General features: G+C 36.7%; 1 protein-coding gene across 2 annotated transcripts in view; it reads left to right on the plus strand.

The window, feature by feature from the left end:
* The window catches only part of LOC148941023 (uncharacterized), a 111505-nt gene that overhangs the window by 6071 nt on the left and 89482 nt on the right, over nt 1-15952 (plus strand). The window lies entirely within an intron of this gene.

A 15952-nucleotide genomic window follows, 5' to 3' on the forward strand; every position in this document is an offset into this window, starting at 1 on the left:
TTGATAAATGAAAGAGGGTAAGTCATGTTAGTCCTTGGGATGCTAGACCATTTGTGTATTTATGCATGAATGCAGCAGTTTGGAGCTGCCGAATTTGTTTTACTTTTATTAACTGGGATTTGAGAAAAGCTTCTTTTGAGTCAAATCTTTTAAAAATAAATTAACTTTATAGCTCAAATTTGACATGCTTTGAATTTGCGTTTTCCATGACTTTAAATAGGGCTTTTTCCAGATAAAAATCTGAATAATAAAACCATGTCATCTGCTAATGATTCTGTCAAACAATCTTTCATCAAATTTCCTATATCTGCAGTATAAATAAGGTAGAGAAGAGGCCCTGAAATCAACTCCTGTGGAATTTTGCTAGTTATTAAGTTTTCTTGTGATCTTTTTGCTCTAACCATAACCACCTGTGACCTATCCAATAGATATGAATCCAATAAATAATCCACAGTGGAAAATTATATTTCTTTAACTTTCTAACTAAAAGATTATGGTTCAATGTCAAAGAATGTTTTGACTGGTCAATAATAAGTCAAAAATAAAGGTGTAAAAACCCTTATCTAGAAATTCTTTCACTTTAGAAATAAAATGGGTAATGGCATCATCAATTGATTGTCCCTTCAAAAATCTATATTGGTTTGGTGGTATGATTTATTTTTAGAACAGTATTGATATGGGATATCACTGGAAAAATATGCTTCAGAACCTGTTTTGGCATGTGATCAATTCCAGCAGCCTGTGATGGTCTCAAAGAATGCACAATTTTCTTCATACCATCTGCAAAAATTTGCTCAAAACAAAAATACTACCATCATTAAAAAAATTTGAAGAAATTTGACTTTCCCCTTCTACATTAATATCATTATCAAGTCATGACAAAATAGTTTGAACAATCTTAGTAAAAAAAAGTTACAAAAATCATCAGCTATAGATTGATCATTTCCTATTCTTTCCCTATTTGGGTTAACTATCTCATTAGGAATCATATAATCTTTACTTTTGTTTGGCCTCAAAATACAATTGATAATTTTTCATGCTGAAGATACAGCACCTATTGTAGTTGCTGCTGTTGAAAGAACAACTAGAAGGCTCAAGCTTGTTAAGAATTTGGTGAGAACCGTCATGGTTGATTCTTGACTAGATTCCCTCATGTTGTTGGTGAGTTAGAAAGACCTCACTGATTCCATTGACTTAGACAAGTCCACTTTGAAAAGAGGGAATACAGATTTAGTTGTTCTTAGTTATGCATTTGCACATGTAGCATTCCATTTTACTTTCTTTTTTTCTTTGTAGATAAGTATAAACGAAAAAGGATTAATGTATAATAAATCTTCACAAGTTGTAAATTTAAGAGTTATACAAATGAGGGGATCTCCCCTATCCTGTCTGGATGCTTTGAGCCATCTCTGAATGTCAGTTGACATTAGTAGAGGCAGGAGAATTGCTCATGTTGGGGTTGGGGCAGGGGTTGAGATCATGTATAAATTATATTGTATTACCTGTTATCACTTAAAAAGATTATAGACAATGGTTCCATTGCAACCAAACCCTTGTGTAACTAAACCCCATGCAGCTGAGTCCTTGCGCAACCAAAGTCCCATGTAACTGAATCCATTTGACTGAACCCTTGTGCAAATCAAACCCCTTACTCTTTTTTCAGTATTCTACAAATATTAGTTAATATCATGTGGTAAAACATAAGGTAGAATCTGTACATGTTCTACCTTCTTGTAACTGTTTATTTTTTAAATTCATAAAATAAATTCTTGTCAAGATAATTCTTGACAAGACAGATTTAGTTGTTCTTAGTTATGCATTTGCACATGTAGCATCCCATTTTACTTTCTTTTTTTCTTTGTAGATAAGTATAAACGAAAAAGGATTAATGTATAATAAATCTTCACAAGTTGTAAATTTAAGAGTTATACAAATGAGGGGATCTCCCCTATCCTGTCTGGATGCTTCGAGCCATCTCTGAATGTCAGTTGACATTAGTAGAGGCAGGAGAATTGCTCATGTTAGGGTTGGCAGGGGTTGAGATCATGTATAAATTATATTGTATTACCTGTCATCACTTAAAAAGATTGTAGATAATGGTTCCATTGCAACCAAACCCTTGTGTAACTGAACCCCATGCAGCTGAATCCTTGTGTAACCGAAGTCCCATGTAACTGAATCCATTTGACTGAACCCTTGTGCAAATCAACCCCCTTACTCTTTTTTCAGTATTCTACAAATATTAGTTAATATCATGTGGTAAAACATAAGGTAGAATCTGTACATGTTCTACCTTCTTGTAACTGTTTATTTTTTAAATTCATAAAATAAATTCTTGTCAAGATAATTCATAAAAAAGCTCTGTTTTTTTTTTTGTCTAAAAAAATAAAACATCACAAATCATTAAACCTAGACTTATTTCTCCCTTTTTTATGTCTTTTAATGGGGATTCCCTTGGCCCTATTCCTGGCTCCCTGTCCTAAGCCTTATATACTAAAAAAAAAAAAACAATAAAAAGAAAGCAAAAAAAAACAGTAAGTACATGGAACAGAATTGTATCAGATGCAACGCTATATTGTAGGTTCCATTGCAACTGAACCCCAAACATTTGAACCACCGTACAACTGAACCACCAAATAACTGAACCATTGTGCAACTGAACCCTCGTGCAACTGAACTCCATTTAGCTGAGCCCTTGTGTAACTCAATCCCCATGGAACTCAACCCCATTTAACTAAACCCCCATGTAACTGAACCCTTGTGCAATTGAACCCCCGTGTAAATGAACCACCGTCCAACTTGACCACAATGCAACTGAACTCTCATGCAACTCAAACACCATACTTACATTGGGCAAAACACAAGTTAGAATCTTTACATGTTCAACCTTGTTGGAATTGTTTGCTTTTTCAAATCATGATATAAATGACTGTCAAGATGAATAATAAACTGTTTTGTTGTTACAAAAACAAAGCAAATTGGATGTCACAAACTGTTAAAGCCAGATTTATTTCTCCTTTTTTTATGTCTGTTAATGAGATTTCCCTTCGCTCTGTCACTGTCTACTGGTGTAGGCGTTTACCCCCCCCTCTCTCCCAAGGAAAAACCCTCCCCTGGAAAATACCCCCTCGTGGAAAATATGGTTTTCCAAAATGGAATATTTTGTTTGGGTTCTGTTATTTTTTAGTTTAGCTGAGAAGTGCTAAGGAAAGTGGAAAAGAGGAATTTATGTGTGTCTTTCTCCCCTCCACCCTTCTGTTCAAAAATGGTCTTCTCATGGAAAATCGTCCAGAAACTCTCCTTCCCTCTTCAGAAACTCCCACGTGAAAAATGTCCATATACTTCCCAATAACACACACTATCTGTAAGCAATGGACAAATTAAAGAACTTAAAAAGGTATTTAAACTTCTGCAATGGGTTTCTCTGATTGTTTTGTAGCTAGGGAGAGAGGGAGATACCTCAAAGGTGCATTTTAATGCCAAAACATCTCAACTCTCATTAGGCCTTTGGATAAATACAGAATCAGCTCTAGGGGAGAGACAAGAGGAAGGTGGAGGTGGAAATTAGTTATAATCCCCAGGCAGTTCTAGTCTTTTTGTATAAGTCGAAAGTGATTGAATACTAACAAACTGCAAGAAGTATTTTTGAGAGGGGGAGATTTTTCATGGGGAGGCATTTTCTGCAAGGTGGTATTTCCCAGAGGTGTTTTACCAGGGGGGGGGGAGGCTGGTCGTCCTCCAATCGCTTTTTACTTTTAAAAAGGGCCCTAAAACTGTCAATTTTCAATCGAACAATAAAACGCAATTAATAAATGTGATTAACAAAAAAAAAAAACAGTCCACGGAGCAAAGGCTGTAGGTTATTACCAGTTATCCATTGTTAAAATTTAAGGATTTTATAGAAGGGATGGTCATACAAACTTTGGAGAAGGCTCATTCAATTGGAAATTGAAATTTCAAGTTCAATTTTGAAAAATCAAAGGTAATCAGCCTCTCCCTCTTACCCGCTGTTTCCCCCTAAATGCATCCAATCAAAATTAAAAAAAAAATTCAAAATAGTCTAAAGGTCAAATAACCATGGCTCTGGAGTTATCAACCCCACCAGCAGCTCCTGGAGCAAGGGCTGTAAGGTAAGCCAGTTACTCAATGTTAATAATTAAGGTTTTTATGAAAAATATTTTTGTATGAACTGGGGGGGGGGGTGCTCATTCAATTATAAATCAAAAGTTCCAGTGTGTTTTTTAAGAATTAAAAGTGATTGAAGGACTTCCATCCCACCCTTTTTTCCCCAAATACATCCAATCGATAATTTTGAGATGACTTTTATTTAAAACAGATCAAAGGTTAAATAACTATGCCTCCAAGGTTCACAACCCCCCTAGCCCCTGGTATAGGGGCTGTAAGTTTTGCAAGTTGCCTATTGTTAACATACAAGGTGTTTTTCAAGAAGAGAGGGCATGTTTGATCCAATAAATGAAAAAGAAGCATGAAGCATTAAGGTAGGGAAATGTCAAGAAGAATGCCAAACACAATCAAAAGACATTTTTTCCTTTATTGGCTGTGAAAAGGAAATACCAGCAATATATACAATGGCTGATGGTATCACAGCCATCACATCGTTTGGAAAATGTTTAGGAGCATCTTCAACTAAATCAGGAGGTACTTTGTGCATCCGGTATTACCAGACGACGTATCTGCAATGTGTCGAGAACAGCCGAGGGCATAAACCTGAGGGTATGAAGTTTAAACTTTCTGTGTATGTTGAAGGAATGTTGAAAAAAGACTAGAGTGAAACCAGTCACCCTCCCATATCCTTTTTAGCTGTAATTTCTTCAAAGACATCTGATCTTAATTCGTTATCTAGATTGACAAAGGTCAAATATTTTGAGCGCGTATGTTTATTACTTAACATCCAGAAAGGTCTGATTTATCTGGAAAAAAAGAGAAATAAAATCAGCTTTAATCGTTTGTGACATCGGATCTTTTTTTTTTTTTGCAAAAATAAAACCAAGATTTTTTTATGAATGGTCTTGACAGGCATTTATATTGTGACTTTAAGAAACAAACAATTCCAACAAGGTTGAACATGTAACATTCTAACTTATGGTTTTACCCAATTATATTGCCTAATTTTTTTAGAATACTGAAAAACTGAGTTCAGTGGCTCAGTTGCACGATGGTTCAATTACACAAGGGTTCAGTTGCATGGTAGTTCAGTTGCATGGTGGTTCAGTTCTAAGGTAGTTCAGTTGCACAGGGGTTTAGTTGCACGGGGGTTCAGTTACACAGTTGTCCAGTTGCTTGTGGTTCAGTTTCTTGTGGTTCATTTACACGCACGTCCTATATCATTACTTGTGCTAAAGAGCCATAAGGCTTTAATGATTTATTATTAATAATAATTTGTTCCCAGACACACTTCATATGGAAGGATCGGTTGTAATACCTTTGTAGAGGCTCATTTGATCGTAAATTGAGAATTCTAGTGCCCTTTTAAAGAGTCAAACATGATCAGAGGGCATCCAGTCCCCCCACACTCTTTTTCTCAAATGCATCCAATCACAATTTTAACATAGTCATTTTGCTCAATACAATCCAAAGGCAAAAAAAATGCCCTTGGTATTGACAAAAACCCTCAACAACCCCAATTGCAAAGGCTGTAAGTTATACAAGTTGGCAATTGCTCAAATATAAGGTTTCTATAAAGAAAGAAAACGATAAAAAATGGGTGTTTTTAAGGCCAAACGAGAATACGGAAAAAACACATAAAGCGAATATTTCGAGAGGACCACCGCCTTTGTTTTTCAGCGAGAACAAAATAAATCATTCAAGGAAAGTACTGAAGAAAAAAACAATAAAACAAACGCAGAAATTCAATGTGAAAAAAAACAAAACAACAATGAAAAAATTAAAAGATAAATAAAATTCAACAAAATCCAAAAATTATAAGAATTAAAACCAAATACATAGCAACCATAAAGCAAGTTATTTGTCAATATCTGCGATTTGCACAAAATCCAAAAAATTAGAACTGCCATCAACAGATACTAGCAAACAACTGGGAAATAAAAGAAAAAATTCATTCACTCAAAACAAAACAAACCAGCAATTAAGTAAGTCGGAAAACTATGTCATCTGATTTTAATAATTACATTCCTTGCAGACACTCTTAGAGATCTAAGGGGTTGTTGATGTTGAAGATAGACCTAGATGTTGGTATTTAAAAATTTCAACTGCTTCTCTGCAGTACTGGACAATACCTTTGTCATGGGAAATTAAATACCAACTTTTAGGTCTAGGTTTGAACAGAGATTCTGGTGATTTAAGAATAAATGAGTCATATTTTGGTTTTCTCAAAAGCTCCAATGTGCTTTTTAAGAGTCAAAAGGGGTCAGATGGTAACCACCCCCACGTCTTTTTTCCGCGTATGCGTCTGATCAAATTTTTGAGGAAGCTATGTTATTTAAAACAGTCCGAAGGTTAAATAATTATGCCCCAGGGGATCAGAACCCCCCTCCCCCAGTGCAAAGATTAAGCTGTGCACGTCGCCTATTGTTGTCATTTTACTTTTTTTTATTCGGAAGAAAGGACAAGTTTGATCTTTGATGTCCAAAAAAGCTTATAGTATTAAGGTCAAACCTTAAAGAAAAGTTTAAGAGGATGTCAAATACAATCAAAAAACACTTTTCCTTTCTGGTTGTGAAAATGAATATTAGCAATATCTAAGAAACGGCTGAAGGTATTCAGCTGTCTCATTGTTTGGGAAATGTTTAGGGACATCTTTAACTAAATCAAAAGATACTATATGCATCCAGTTTTACAAGAAGACGTATCTGCAATATCTCAAGAACAGCTGAGGGTATTAAGTTTGAATTTTCTGGGCATGTTGAGGGGAATGCAGAAAAATTGTCAGAGGACAACTAGTCCCCCTTCCATGGCCTCTTTAGCTGCAATATCCCCAAAGACATCTGATCAAAATTTTGGTATAGCAATCTTGTTCAAAATAGTCGAAAAGACAAATAACTACTCTTCAAGTGATCAAAAAAACCCATAGCCCCATGTTTCCTGTTTTCACCAAAATCCCCATGTTTTTTAGGAACGTTTATTTTAATTCCTGTTCATTCTGGGTTTCAATTATATTTTAGGTGTAATTTCTCATTTTGAATTTGAATCATTATAGGATTTTGTTTCTTGTGCTCTTAAGCTAAATATGGCTCTTTACTATTCTTTAAAAAACTTTTTTGGAAGAATATTCTGAACTCATTTAAATAAAGCGCACGTAATGTATTAACTAAAAAGGTTTTAAATTAACCTTGGATGCAGGTTCTTGACACCCCAAGATGGACCAAAACCTGATTTCCTCAGATTGGTAGTTAACTTTCGGCGTGAGTAGACTGAACCCAAAGGACTTTGACAAGGACAACCAGCTTTGGAAGAAAATTTATTTTTGAGTTTTCAACTTTCCAAAAATAATATTAATTTTTGGTGCAAAAAACTAATATTTGGCTCACCTGCTTGAATATTTTAGAGTAGCCTGTGTGTGGCAACTTTTGTCACGGCACCCAGAAATCAGGACACAAGTCATGAAAATCACGGGGATCAGAGATTTTTTACATAGATGTTTATTACCCAAGGTTCAGGAAAGGTCTGATTTTTCTGAAAAAATTCAAACCAAAAGATTCCAAAAGAATTATCAGACATGAGAAGAGAAAATATTATAAAGAGAAATTTTTGGAGCATAAACCGGATATGAGAAAAATATGGCAATTGATAAATCAAAAGATACGTCCTCATAGTTGTAAAAATGCTAGTGTTAATTGCCTTGTTTTAAATGGAGAAAATGTTACAGAGCCCAATGAAATTTTAAATGCTTTTGGAGATTATTTCAGTAATATTGGTTCTAGACTTGCATCGACTATGAATATGCAACTGAATTCCCCTTCTGTTCCAGTTAATGAGCAACATGCAGAAAATTCGTTTTCTTTTTCTGAGATTAAGCCTCATGAGATTGAAAAAGTTATTCTGAAGCTTAGGCTAAACGGAGTTTTTCTAAGGATAAATTTGGATTTTCGGCTCAAACCGTAAAGCAAATAGCGTCTAGCATTTCACCTTTGTTGGTTATGCCATAACTTTCAACACAATCAGAGAAGAAAACCCCAAAAGACATACCAACCTTTCTGTTTATTTTTTTTGTTGGGGATGAGGGATGAGGGGAGCGTAGTAACAGTGGTTTTGAAAGGGCCATGTTTTCTTTCCATGTTGAAAAGACCCAATAGCCATATCTAACGCTAAAATTATATTCTTTGTAAAATAATAAACATTCTAACTTATTTACAAATTAATTTGGGTGAAGGTTTTGATTATTTTAATGCAAAATAAATAATTTAAGAAAAATACTTTGGTTTACTAGATACAGAAGGCTAAACAAGATTATGTTAATAAGTAAACTTTATATTTTCATACATGTTTATATTTCTTCTTATTTCCCAGAAGGCTCCCAGTCCTCCTGGCTTTCAATAGCCAGCGCCCACAGATGGATAGACATCTCTATTGCTAAATCATCTTGAAATCTATGAATCTGTGAACTGTGTCTTTTCATCTTTTTTCTTTTTGCAAGACACCCGTTATCCCTTTATCCTCCTGAGGGGAGGGGGATTGAAACCCCTTTGAAATATTTACTAATTGTGAGTCCATTTTTTTAAATTGTAAATCTAGAACATAAAATTGATGTCTATGAATTTCGGTCACATATAGTTGTACTTTTTTTCAAAATTACGTCGTGTAAAGAACATTTGAAATTTAAGAAATGAAACGATTGGTAGAGTGCACAAGTTTTTTTTCCGGGGGGGTCTAAAAAATGCGTTAAAAAACTTAGGGGGGAAGGGTCAAACACCACCCCTGGATACGACCTTGACTACTACTAACAACTCACTGCAACACTAAATTTCTTGAGGCCGATTCCGCTGTGCGCGCTTATTCTCCAACCAATCTTTTCAGAGCTTTAATCTCTACCCTCTAAAGTGAAGGTACAATTTCCTTTAAATACTTTCGTTTGATATCTTCCCACCCCGATAAGGACCTACCTGCTTTACGTCTGGCCCCAGACTGCTTATTAATGGGAATTGAAGAATGATGAGAATGATGATTTGAAGTAGTTTACTTCCTTTCTCTGACCTATTTCAAACTTATGGCGAAAACTATTGGGTAAAAAGAGATGCACTGAATTCATTTATTAGATGTTTGCCAGTTCTAAGTCTCAGACATGTCCTGCAATTAAGAACCAGCATTCAGTTGTCATTTGACAGATATCAACTATCGTAGCCAAGTAAATTTTAATCAAGAATTTTAGACGGTTGGCCTTCATAGCCCAGGTTCTACGAAAATTGAAAATTTCACAGTTTAGGGATTTCATTTCTATTGCAGAGAAAAACTTATAAGCAAGAACTGTATAAATTGAACTTAAACTTGTGAAACTTGTTCATCTTCAGAAATGATAGGTTGCATACTTGTGGTAATTTGTCAGCATAATGTTTGTTTCTGGTACCTTTCAGAGTAAAAATATTATTTACAGTTTGCGTACTTACAAAAAGAAAATTGAAAAATGATTTTTTTTTTTTGGAAGTAAAGTTATGTTGAAATTTAAAACAAACGGAAAATATTGTTATTCAAATTCAGTAAGATATATCTACAATAAGTGCTCAAGTAAAATTACTCATGGAATATCTCTATATTTGGAGAGCTCCAAAAATTAATACTTTACTGAAAAGCCAAAACTAATGCAAAAAAAACCCCTAACAATGTTTTTTAGATATAGAAAAGTCCATAATTTGCCTACATAAAGTAAAAGACTGGTTTTTAAGGCTCATAGTAGCTAACTCCTCGTGATATCAGTAACTTTTAGTATAAGAACTCAAGCAAGCTCAACTTATTTAATTTATTTAAGTTATTTTTGTATGTATATCTTGAACAATCTGAGTAGCAACAGTTTTTATTCCTTTTAAGTTTCCAGTTGGCTCTTTACTTCCATAAGAAAATTTTTGAAAATCTCAATCATAGGCAGCGCAATCGCGCTGTCTAAGTAAAGAACGATGTTGGCACAATGTCTTTTTTTGTTTCATACCAGGGCACTTCGTGTCGAAGGACTTGTCGCAGAAACTTCGAAAAGGGCTCATTCATTGGAAATTGGAATGGCTAGTGCCCTTTTTAATAGTCAAAATTGATTGGAAGGCAATTAATACCCTTTCCACGCCCACCATTTCCCCAAACATATCCAATCAAAATTTTGAGATAGCCATTTTGTTCAGCGTAGTTGATTTTCAGATAGAAATTATGTTTTTGAGGAGGACAATCCCCCACAGCCTTCAGGGCAAGGTTATACCTTGGGGGTATATAAGGCCTTTATAGAAAGCGTTGTCGTAGAAACCTTAAAAAGGGTTCATTCGATTGGAAATTGAAATGGCTAGTGCCTTTTTTTAATAGTCGAAAGTGATTGGAGGGTAACTACCACCCCTTCCACGCCCGCCATTTCCCAAAACACATCCAATCAAAATTTTTACATAGCTATATTGTCCAACGTAGTTAAAAGTTTTAGAAATTAGGTCTTTGAGGATGATAACCTCCTCAGAACCCTCAGGGCAAGGGTTGTGAGTTATGCCTTGGGAGCATACAAGGTTTTTAGAGATAGCGATGTTGTAGAAACTTCAAAAAGGGCTCATTTGATTGAAAATTAGAAGGGCTTGTGCCCTTTTTAATATTCGAGTGATTGGATGATAACTAACACCCCTCTCACGCCCACCATTTCCCCAAACACATCCAATCAAAATTTTGAGATAGCCATTTTGTTCAACGTAGTTGAAAGCTCCGGAAATTATGTCTTTGAGGATGACACAGCCCTCAGGGGAAGGGATGTGTTCGTGGTATTTAGCCACCAGTGTTATACCGGTAGGCCACAACGCCACTGGCGTGGTAATATACGGGTGTCACCACTTATTGGAGGGGAAAACCCTGGCCCCAAAATATAATGTGATGCCGCGTCTACCATACCGGTTCTGCAAATATCGGGTTTGGTACTCCCCAATTTACATTATACCCTGTCCCAGGGTATGATAACGCGATCGAGTGGTCAAATGGCCACTTTCTAAAGCTAAATGTACCCGCCTTGGGTTACAGCTAGAAAATATCTAACCCTCTCCTTGGAGGTAACAGACCTCCCTGTCAATATAATAATGACGGTATCTCGTAACTCTATTCCTACCCTGCCTGGGTTACGGAAACTAGTACACAGTTTGTAGAAAATACCTTGCTTGTATTCTACCAAAAGGGTCACAATAATCCCACAAAACTACTTCTCCCCGAACGGGGTCAAAATGCAGAGTAAATCCAATTAATATTTTGTATACAACTGTTCATAGGGGTGGACCTTCGCTTGGCCCATCCAATCATCTCCATCCCCATTCAAACCGAATTGTAGTCTCTTAGCTTTATCTTTCAATGACTCTATTGGAGGTTTAACGTACGGGGGTCACCACTTTTAAAGGCAAAAATGGCGCAAAGAGTTGCTATGCCACTTACTGAAGGGGGAGATCCCTCGTCGGCCCAAAATAGTGGGATTTCCGCGGTTACTCCAACTCTTCCGTATCTACTAGCGTGATCGAATGGTCCAGGGCCACTTTTAAAAGCCAAGGGTTACCTATAAGATTTATAACTATCTCTTTAGACTCGACCTAGGCTTAAAAGTGAAGAGAGTACATAGTATAAATAAAGTCTTACTATATTCAAGATACACTACAAAAGAACTCAAAATGGAACTAAAGACAAAAATTTTACACTTCACGAATACACTTTAAGACGCGCGCTTGCGCGCGCACCTCTGACCAAAGGTGATGAATGGCCGAATCAAATTAGACTCCCAGCATCCTTTGAAGCTTTTCAAGCTCTAAATTTAAGCTGTATGAGTCATCGCTCAACTGGCTTTTTCAACCACTCGCTAATTAGTGGATTCTTCAGACATCGTAATAAAAGCTTTCCTGGGGTTTAGATATTTAACATAAATGAAGTTAAATTTATAAAAAGGCATTTTTCTGAAACAAAAGGGGCCAGAGGTCCCAACACCTCCCTCCTAAGAAAAATGATTTCCATCACGCCATGGGTCAGAGCTTATCTTCTCTTCTTTCTTCTACCAATGCCTGTATTTCCACCGCTTGGCTCAGGATTCGTCGTCATCCCCACGTCTCTACCGTAGAACCACCATGGTCTAGATCGTATAGCATCCGCATTTGGTTTTGAAAATTGAAGTTCCCAAGATTCGTAGAATTCCATTGTGCACAGCACAATCCAAACCAACAATTTTCTCGATCTCACGAATTTACGCTTGAGAAGAGCAGAGAATCAATTTCTGACACATGTGATGATGCCAGCCATCAGGAAAAATTGGCTGCACTACCCTCTTGATTTTTATCTTTGGGAACAACCGGACATTACAATAAAAAAATAAATTGCCCCTTGGCATAATTTCAAATAATCTAAGGCCAAAAATGCAAAGGCCTGTGAAAACGATAAGGGTACTGGGAATGAAGTAAAATTTTGCGCGAACAATGAATCGCCTTTTTTTCTGGGTTCCCTCACCTGGGATAACTAACTGAAGAATATACGTTGATGCTAATTCAAGATGAAACTTAGATACATCTCCCACTGAATACAATTTTCCGGAAATAATTATCGATTCCCATGAACAATAACAGCTATGAATAGGGCTACTGGACTAAGGTTTGGGTGAAGTATAAGGTGACTGGGAGAGAATATCCCCCAAGGACTCCAGATCAGAAGGCAAGATCTCGGTAAAGGGATCACAACTTGTCCGCCAGTTGTGCATTGAGGAAAAGGGCTATCTTTTGCGACTTCCCGCAGGGGATCTTCCCCCAGGGATTCCTCCCCCTCATAAAGGAACAAACCTTCTTTTGAGTTGATCAGAACAATATCAGATTCCTTCCCAAATCTTTCCAATCCGACTCGACATTCCATATCTCCCAACTTTCCCCCAACCCGTTGTAGGTCATTCATCTCTATTTTGTAACCATCTTGTTTTATTCTCCATGGGTCTTTGAGCTCTTTTTCCCCCTTATTGTCTATGTTTTCAAGGCACAGCCCATCCAACACTTTATTTTTCTCCCTATTATTTATGTTTTCAAGGCACAGCCCGTCCAAAATTTTTTTTCTATTTACATACATCTTTATTCCAATCTGGACATGCCGTCAGCGTTCGCGTTATCTGTACCCGGTCTTGGTTTTATTTCGAACTCGTATTCTTGTAGGCACAGGGCCCACCGTGCCAATCTTTGGTTATCTGGTTACATTATATTTAGCCATTTTAATGGGTTGGGATCTGTCGCTATTGTAAATTTTCGTCCATATACTTAATAGTCGAGTTTTTTGACTGCGTCTGATTGATCCCAAGACAGTGGATCTTGTTTCAGAAATCGTGCTAGTAATTTAATGTCTGCTTTTGTAGCAATATTTCTTGATATAAATATGATTGGGTGTTCCCCATCTTCAAAATTTTCGAGGTAAAACATGCTACGCTAATCACTGGTGAAATCTTTGCATCACTGTCAGTTTGTAAGCACAAATGGTACCGGAGAAATCTGGATTTCTCAGTATCCTTTCGCTACAGGTAAGAGCATCTTACTCAGTCGCTAGTCGAACGCATTTTGTTCAATGTTCTTGACCATTTAACGTGCCGGTCTAAACGGCCCCGTATCCTTGTTAACTCCGATCAAAGGTTCGTAGCAATCGTTGCAAAATTTGGTATGAAGTTTTGATAATATCCTGCGCAACCCCGAGTGAAATTGACCGAACTATTATTACTATTGTGGTCGGATACTGCGGCGTTTCGTAACTTTTTGTGTTTTCCATTAATGGGGCTATTATACCGTTTTTTGTGTCCCAGGTATTCTGTCTGTGACTGGACGAATTTACATTTTTCTACATCCAAATGTTAGTCCTGCTCTCCTCAGCCTACTTAATACTTGTTCTGCATATGATCAGATGTTGGCATTGACACGAGTTTGAAAATACTATAATGTCATCCAAGTAGGCTAACTTGTATCGAGTGGTCAAATGGCCACTTTCTAAAATATAATCTACCCGCCTTTGGATATGTTGCTGGTGCCTCTCTTAGCTCTCAAATGGCATGTACCTAAACTGGTACAACCTGACAAGGAGTAATAAAGGCAGTATTTGTAGCTGTAATCTATCCTGGGTCCATTTGTTACTTGCCAATATCCCGTTCTCAAGTTCGTAAAATTGATATAACTTGTATGCTGTGCCAACTGGCTCTAGAATATTCATCCATATACTTGGTATTGGGTACGCGTCTGAGTTCGGAAATGTTATTCAGTTATTGCTGTAGAAATCCACGCAAAACCGAATGGAGCCATCCTTCTTCGGGACTAATACGACTGGCGCTGCATATTCTGAATTTGATGGTTCTATAACCCCTAAATCGAGCATTCGGTCTATTTCTTTTTTCATTTCTTTCCTTTTGGCTTCCGGTATTCTGTACGGGTATTGTTTTATTGGTTTGTTGTTTTTTACTGGTATTTTATGTACCACATTTTTGTTTTTCCGATTCGGTCTGTTAATACGTCTGCAAATTCCGTGAGTAATTTTTTTAATTGGTATTTCTGAGCTCGGCTCAGATGCGTTTCTGACGAAACTCTTTCAATGGCATTTATATGTGTTTCTGCCGGGTCTATTGTACCTAAAGGAGCACTTTCCTCGTCATTTTCTGAGGTCGAAATCATGAGGCAGCGCTTCTGCGGATCTTTGTGGGTCCACCCTTTCATTCTCCCTGTTAAATTTCCTGAATAAATTCACATGATAAATTTCTTCCCTTTTCCTTGCTCCATCTATTTCTATCATATAATTTACATTATCAAATTTCTTTTTCACCTTAAATAGTCATTTCCATCTTACATCCAATTTATTATTTCCGTCCGGTAACAATATGAGGACTTCATCGTCTTCCGCGAATTCACGCATTCGGGTGGATTTATCGTACCATATTTTCGTTTTTTCCTGCATATTCCCCCTGTGCTTGCTTGGCAATTCCATGGTATTCATGCAGTTTTTCTCGTAGTGATAGCAAGTGGGTTATTACTGTTTCTTCATTTTTCTCCTCATTCTCCCATGATTCCTTTAAAATGTCTAACGCCCCCCTCGGGTTTGTCCCATATAGTAATTCAAATGGCGAGAACCCTGTAGCTTGGTGTGGGGTTTCTCTGCATGCAAAAATGACATAAGGAAGCATTTTGTCCCATTGGTTTACATCATATCTTACAAAACGTCTCAACATACTAATTAGGGTTCCGTTAAATCCTTATGTCACTCCATTTGTCTGAGTATGGCATGGAGTACGGTAGTTTACACTTATTTAACGCCGAGAATTTCGTATGATTTTCGGATGTATGTCGATATAAAATTAGTTCCATTATCTGTTAAAATTTCCTTCAGGATCCCGTGACGTGAGAAATATTTCGCTAATTCTTCTACGATTTTTGGTGATTTAACTGTTCGCATTGGGATAGCTTCTGGGTATCTCGTAGCCAAATCATTAATAACTAGAATGAATATGTTTCCCGCGCTAGATATCAGAAGTGGACCTACAATGTCCATTGAAATTCTCTCAAATGGTTTGCCAAAAATGAGCATTTTTTTCATTGGAACTTGTTCATTTGGTTTTTTGTATGCGACTAATTGACAATCTTTGCATCTTTTACAAAAGTTGATAATATCCCTTCTTAATCCTTTCCACCAAAAACGCTGCAAGACTCTTTCTCTTGTTCTTTGGGATCCCATGTGTCCCCCCGTTAGGCTTAAGCGAGCAAACTTTATTACCACTTTTCTTAGTTCATGTGGTACCAAAAGTTGAAATTTTCTAGGGTTTTTCCCAATCTCC

This window comes from Artemia sp. Qi Xiang Cuo, chromosome 19 (assembly GCF_049724085.1).
Source record: "Artemia sp. Qi Xiang Cuo chromosome 19, ASM4972408v1, whole genome shotgun sequence".
NCBI lineage: Eukaryota > Metazoa > Arthropoda > Branchiopoda > Anostraca > Artemiidae > Artemia > Artemia sp. Qi Xiang Cuo.